The sequence below is a fragment of the Chiroxiphia lanceolata genome, chromosome 18 (genome assembly GCF_009829145.1).
Source record: "Chiroxiphia lanceolata isolate bChiLan1 chromosome 18, bChiLan1.pri, whole genome shotgun sequence".
Classification (NCBI taxonomy): Eukaryota; Metazoa; Chordata; class Aves; order Passeriformes; family Pipridae; genus Chiroxiphia; species Chiroxiphia lanceolata.
Window position 1 is genome coordinate 8552243 of NC_045654.1, and position 6412 is coordinate 8558654.

The 6412-nt window shown below is 44.7% G+C and overlaps 1 long non-coding RNA gene across 6 annotated transcripts; it reads left to right on the forward strand.

The window, feature by feature from the left end:
• The first annotated feature begins 23 nt into the window (after positions 1–23).
• On the forward strand, positions 24–5592 carry LOC116796037. 6 transcript variants are annotated; one of them, XR_004360234.1, is made up of 4 exons: positions 24–354; positions 1013–1193; positions 1916–2041; positions 5017–5592. It is a non-coding gene; the product is annotated as an uncharacterized LOC116796037 (long non-coding RNA). The 6 variants fall into 6 exon arrangements; XR_004360236.1 differs by lacking the exon at positions 5017–5592 and adding an exon at positions 4725–4948; XR_004360235.1 differs by lacking the exon at positions 5017–5592 and adding an exon at positions 2150–3662.
• The last annotated feature ends 820 nt before the right edge of the window (positions 5593–6412 follow it).

A 6412-nucleotide genomic window follows, 5' to 3' on the forward strand; every position in this document is an offset into this window, starting at 1 on the left:
TCGCGAGACTTGGCGGGGCGGAGGGGAAGGGCAGCGCCCCGGCCAAGATGGCGATGAGGGTGGTGGCGGCGAGAGTCTCAGGGTTTATCAGGGTCCTCCGGGCTCCCCCGTCGCCCCTCAGCGCGGGGAGAGGCCGCACGCTGGACTTTGGCTGGGTATGGCCGCCGTGGTGGTGTCAAGCAGCCCCTTGTGCCACCCAGCGCCCTCAGGAACAGTCCAGACCGGCGTTGATCGGGTGCTGCCCCCTCAGTACCACAGAAAAGGTTTCTGGTGTAGTGAACCACGAAGGAGGTCTGGGGAGAAAAGCTGCTGGAAGGCCACACGCAAAAAAAAAAATGTGCGGAATGGTCCCTTGTGAGATAAAAAATGCTATATTTCACGGTTTTTTGCAACTGTGTTTTTAGTAATCTTTCCTTAAACTAATTTTTGAAGTTTTAAAGTTTCTCCTTCTGAAAATGCCCTGGGTCCTTCATGCTCAGTGTATATTCATTAATTAAGCTGGTTAGAAATTTTGCCATATACACAGGTAACTTTGAGGTCTTTTTTTAACCTAAATGGTTAATGATTCTAATGATTCTAAATGATTCTATTTTTATAGTGAATTGGAAAACTAGGCTAGAGAGTGACTAGTGATCAGGGTTACCTTACAGATGTAACATCCAGGCTTCAGTTCAACAAGGAAATTAATTTTTAAAATGAAACTTCATCAAGTTTTATGTTCTGCATTACCTGAGGGGAAAGTTTGTCACTCTCTACAACTCCCTGGCAGGAGGTTTAGATTAGATATTAGGGAATATTTCTTCATGGAAAGGGTTGTCCAGCATCAGAACAGGCTGTCCAGGGAAATGGTGGAGTCACCATCCCCGGAGGTGTTCAAAAATGTGTGGCTGTGGCACTTGGGGACATGATTTTGTGCTGAGTTGATGGTTGAGCTCTAAAAGCTCTAATATTCCAGTTTCATCCATTGGAAATGGAAATAATGTCCCTCCTTTGTGCTGTCCACTTACCCCAGGGGTGCGATGAGTTCCACAAGAGCATTGCCTGTTCACTCCGTGTGAGGCCACCAGGGTGCTCTGATGTTCTCCAAGCGCTGCTAACCTGGATCTGAAACAGCTCCATGTCACGTGGCAAAGTCCTGAAGTCCTCCTTCCCTTGGAAACACCTCATTGCTCCAAGGACATGGTTACATGAAGGTGAGAATCCACTGTGCTCCACTGTACCTCAGAGCTGTGTGTGCCTTCCATCCCAAAATAACCTCACTGGGTCTCCAGCCTGCATTCCTTGTTCCAAAGTTTCTGTGTTCACCTTTCCTTTTGGGGATGAAGAACTGGTGTGTTCAGTCTCTTTGTTTTTTGCTGTTCCTGAGGGTTTTTGGATTCCATTGGAAGCATCCATGCGCTTCCTTTCAGCCAGGTGGTCAAAAGGGTGTTACAAGTGGTGGGTTTGTTGTTTTTTTCAGGCTTAAAGAGCAACAGTGACTTCAAGACACTTCCATTTTGAAAGGAAATTGTAAAAATGGCACCATAGGACTCTTTTTTTTCTTCTCACTGAGGCTGTGGCAGGACTGGCTGCAGCCATCCAAGGGAATATAGCCCTGTATTTGAGGAAATCCTGGAGCTCTTTAAAAATTTAGTCCTCTGTCCCAGAGCAGGGAAACAAAAAGAAAAGCAATCCTACAAGTCCTGCAAAGTTGGAAACTTGGATTTTAGATTACAGGCTTGGAGGGAGAGTGGTGCTTGGTTTATCTATCACCATTGGTTATATTCTGTCTTCTTGTTCCCCTGCAGTGCCATGAGATAATTAATATTAAAACTTGTTAGTTTACACATTTCTGATGCATTTAAAATTGGTTAAAAAAGGGCTGTTGACAATGCACCAGGGAAAACAGAATTTAATACATACTTTTTGCATCTAGAATTACTTGGCAAAGCTGATGGTGCACAAGGGACCAGACTCCAAGATGAAAAGCAAGCCTTGCTGGAATGTGAAAGCACAGATTGCACCCTGGATGAATGTGGGCAGGAGCTGGATGAATAAAGAGGTATTAATTCTTCCTGCATCTACCATTGAAATAGAACTGGGCGACTGTTCAATAGCAAAGTAGGATGGAATTAATCTGTTTTACTCATGACCTTTTTTCTTTTCTCAGAAGTGTTAGGGCTTCACTCAGAGCAACAGTTCACCTAAAAATCTCCAGTATTTGCTGTAAGAGAAGAATAGGTCAAACAAGCTGCTGTGTCACTTCAGCTCCCTCTTTACTGATGTTTGAGTGACTCTGAATTCCTCAGCTGTAGGATGTGATTGTTCAATAGGGTCATGAAGCCTCTCCAGAAATATGTACTCACAAGCAGAATGCAAAGTCCCTGCAGAAAGGAAGTTAAATAAAATACAACCACCCCACCTTTGTCATGGAGAGAGGAAAGGCAAGATAAAAACCCATGTCTAAGAAAAACCTTTTGAACACCACTCCCCCACAAAACCCACCTTTATGTTGGATTTCTGAAACAGGTTCCAAAGAGCAACTCCAAGTGTGTAGGACAAGATCAGGACATCAATAAACAAAGCTTGTTCTCCATCCCAGAGATTTTAATTTATCCTGTCAATATGAGTTAATTAATAATTAAAGAGGGCACTGTGATCCTCGTGTGGGAGGTCCTAGAAAATGAAGATGCAGCAGTTGAAGATGCAGCAGGGTGCTGTCTATTAAAAAGCATCTTAAGGGATTTGCTGTATTACTATTTTAATTATAATTTAAGCTGCAAGATTTTGATGTGCATTTAAGCATTACAATGTAGCATTTGCAATGCAAACGTGGCAGGATTGAGTCCCATCAGGTAAATCCAGGGGAAGTAACTGATTATAAACACAAATAAAACTAACACAGATGTCTGATGAAATGCTAAGATTAAGCAAAAAGCACTACTTATATTTCAGTTTCTCTCATCCAAGCTTATTGTAATAATTCACAGTAAACTTTGGTTTCTAACCATAGAACTTTCACCACAGCCCTTTCCTTTTAAATTACTTGAGATTTAAATAACTTAATTACTTTTACACAGCTAAAATGATTGCTGTTCCTCAGAACAGAGGGCACTAGAGTTTTCAGAACAGTGCACCAATACTTGTCCTGCCCATGGACATGTATCATTTGATTAAATGTTTTAATTTTATTTTTGGACATTTAAACTCTGAGTAGAATCAGCTTATTAACCACAGTCTCATAAATTATGATAGATGAGGTGTTCAGACTTGTTAGGAAGTTTTTAGTGATAAAAAGTGCAGAGTTAATATAATAAAAGAGCTTCTCTAGGAAGTGGTATAATTCCTGTTATCTTAGACTTTTAAAATGAGGAGAAAATCCTAAGAGGAAACAGTTTTGCATGTGCATTACTTGATCTAAATATATCTTCTCAGCTTAATGCCATTCATAACAATTTTAGCACTGACCAAAAGTCAGAGTCACCAATAAACTACAATATTTTGTATTTTATAGGTGACTTGGATGAGGTTCTAAAGGAATTGAGAAACTGGTACAGAAAATAAATCAGCTCTCCAGGATTTTGGACAGCTGAGATTTGGGAGACCTTCAAGCCCCTTTCAGTGCTAAAGGGGCTCCAGGAGAGCTGGAGAGGGACTTTGGATGTGGCATGGAGTGACAGGATAAGGGGGAATGGCTTCCCACTGCCAGAGGGCAGGGTTAGATGGGATACTGGGAAGGAATTCTTGGCTGTGAGGGTGGTGAGGCCCTGGCACAGGCTGCCCAGAGAAGCTGTGGCTGCCCCATCCCTGGAAGTGTCCAAGGCCAGGTTGGATGGGGCTTGGAGCAACTTGGAATAGTGGAAGGTGTCCCTGCCTATGGTGGGGGGAGGAACAAGATGATCTTTAAGGTTCCTTCCAACCCCAACCATTCTGGAATTCTAGCTGGTGATCTTCTGACTCTGCATCTTCTCTTGACTTTTCCATGTGGGAAGGCTGGTATTGTCCTTCTCACATGAGTTTTGTGTTTAATGCAGCTGTGCTGTCTTGAACTTCATCTTTCCAAGGCTGATGTTGGTTTTGCCGTATGACAGATCACTCTAAGAGTTCAAGTGGACAGGCATTTGGAATTAGAGTCAAAACAAAGTCAAACCAGGCTGAAATAAACTGTGTTCCGGTCTAGCACAACATTAGCCCTTAAATAAATAGTGAGGAGCCCGGGCTGTCTGTAGGGCAGATGGCATTACAGGTAATATTTATCATGCTCCAATCTCAGGACTAAGATACTTGGGAGGGAGGATTGACGTCAGCTCCAAGTGAATCAGTTTTAAAACCAGCTGAAAACCTGCTTGTGCCTCCAACAGTTGATTATATTGTGCAGCACTTCTGCTTTGTGCATTTGTTGGTCTGAGCAAGCCTGGCAGGAAGAGTTCATTTTGCTTTTGCAGCTTAAATGGGCTGATGTAAATATATCTTGGACTTTGAGGTGGGAAGATTCCACCCAGCTGCAGTAACCAGGGGGATGCCCTTTGCTCCAGTTTTTGTGCCAAATTTGTGCACTGGGGAATTTTAAACAAATATCACTTGGCAGAACATGGACCCTCAGGGTACAAGAAAAACACCGGAGTGAGGCAGCAGGGCATGGGCTGGGAGGGATTTACAGGGAGAACTATCCACACTGACACTGAGCAGGGGGGAAAACCAGTTCTGAACTGTTTTATTAAAAATAGTTGGGTTTTGTGTCACAGGAGCCCAGTGATCCTCTGAATGAAAGCCAGGAGCAGTTTCTCATCTGGGTACACAGTGTGCAGGAGTGTGAAAGAGTTCAGCAAAGATTACTAATTATCATGTAAATTATGAGGCCTTCTGGCTGTCTGGACAGACCTGGGTGGCTGGCCTGGGATAGAATCATAGAATGATGGAATCATTAAGATTGGAAAAGACCTCCAAGATCAAGTCCAACCTTCAACTGAATACCCCCATAGCCACTAAACTATATCACAAAGTGCCACATCTCCTTGTTTTTTGAACACTTCACAGAATGATGACTCCACCACTTCCCTGCAGAGCCCATTCCAAGGATTTTCAAGGTTTTCCAAGGATTTCCAAGGATGGAGGAGTGTGAACTGCTTACCGTGTGCCTTGGCTCTGGAGCCCTCACCGAAACATGGAGTTCTGCTCTGCCAAGTGTGTTTGTCAGCCCTGAGCTCACACCAAGTTTCTCAGCCCTGTGAGTCAGGGCTGGTGGGCAAAGAGGCATGGAAAGCATCCCATCCAGCTCTGGGAACTGGGATGAGGCATGGAGAGCTTGGGTTTAGCTGGAAGTGTGGGGGAGCTCCCAGGCTGAGCAGCACAGCCCAGCTGCTGTGGGACACATCACGTTGCACTACAACGAGCTGCCTCAAGGGCACTGTGGGCAGAGGTGCAGAACAAGGGCTTAGGCCAGGCTGGACTTGTCCTAGAAAGGACCTGGACGAGGAGGAGGAAGATTGAGACTGAGGGAAGGGAAAGAATGATTCTGTGGGGGAAACTCTGAAAATATGTACTTCCCTTTCCTGATAAAGTCACAGAGGGCGAGGCACTGAGGAGAGCTACCTTGTTTGTCTGCTCTCACACCCTGACAGGCCTGGGCAGCAGCACCCCTTATCTCCACCACGTTGGCACATGTGGCTGTGTTCCCTAATCCACCAAACGGGGACTGGGCTGCTCCTTGTGCTCCCTCCACTCTCCTTCTCCCTGTTCTAACAGGAGCATTAATTTTTAATAACTTTGGATACAATTTCAGCTCCAGCTGGAAAACTTTCATGCTTTGCTTAAGCCTTTAGCAGTGTAAGGGGAGAGATGTTGTCTCTGTCAAGGTACAGAGGGAGTGAAATGCCTCCCCTGTGATAATGAGGGTGCTTCAGCAGCTTTTCCATGGGCTGAGTCCACGGAGTGTGGCTCTTCCGTTCACTGCAGCAGCTCGGGGTGCAGGTTTCACACCTGCCTCTGCTGTGTTTACACTCCTGTTTGTTACTAAGTTATATAAGTGGCAGCAGCTTCTTGATGTGTGTGTACACAGAGGAATTAAATTAATTTGCAGAGCTGCCTGCTGGGAACCTCCAAAGGGACAACAGGCCCTTTTGCACACCCACAAGCAGCACAGAGAACTGAGCTGTGGGAAACAAGGAATTGGGTCTTTTTGAACCCACTGGGTCTCTATAGCATTGAAGCTGAAGTTGTGCACGGGGACAGCTGAGAGCTTTGTCTCTCTCACCTACAATTAACTTTTTTTTTTGTTAACTCACCTACGATTAACGTAGTTTTAGTGGGTTTTGAGTGATGACTGCATGCCATGGCCACGTCGTGAGGGTTTTATTTGGCATTTCACGTTCCTTACCCAAAATGGATTTAACTGCCAGCACTCCCATGATTTCCACAGAAATCTATCACGGAT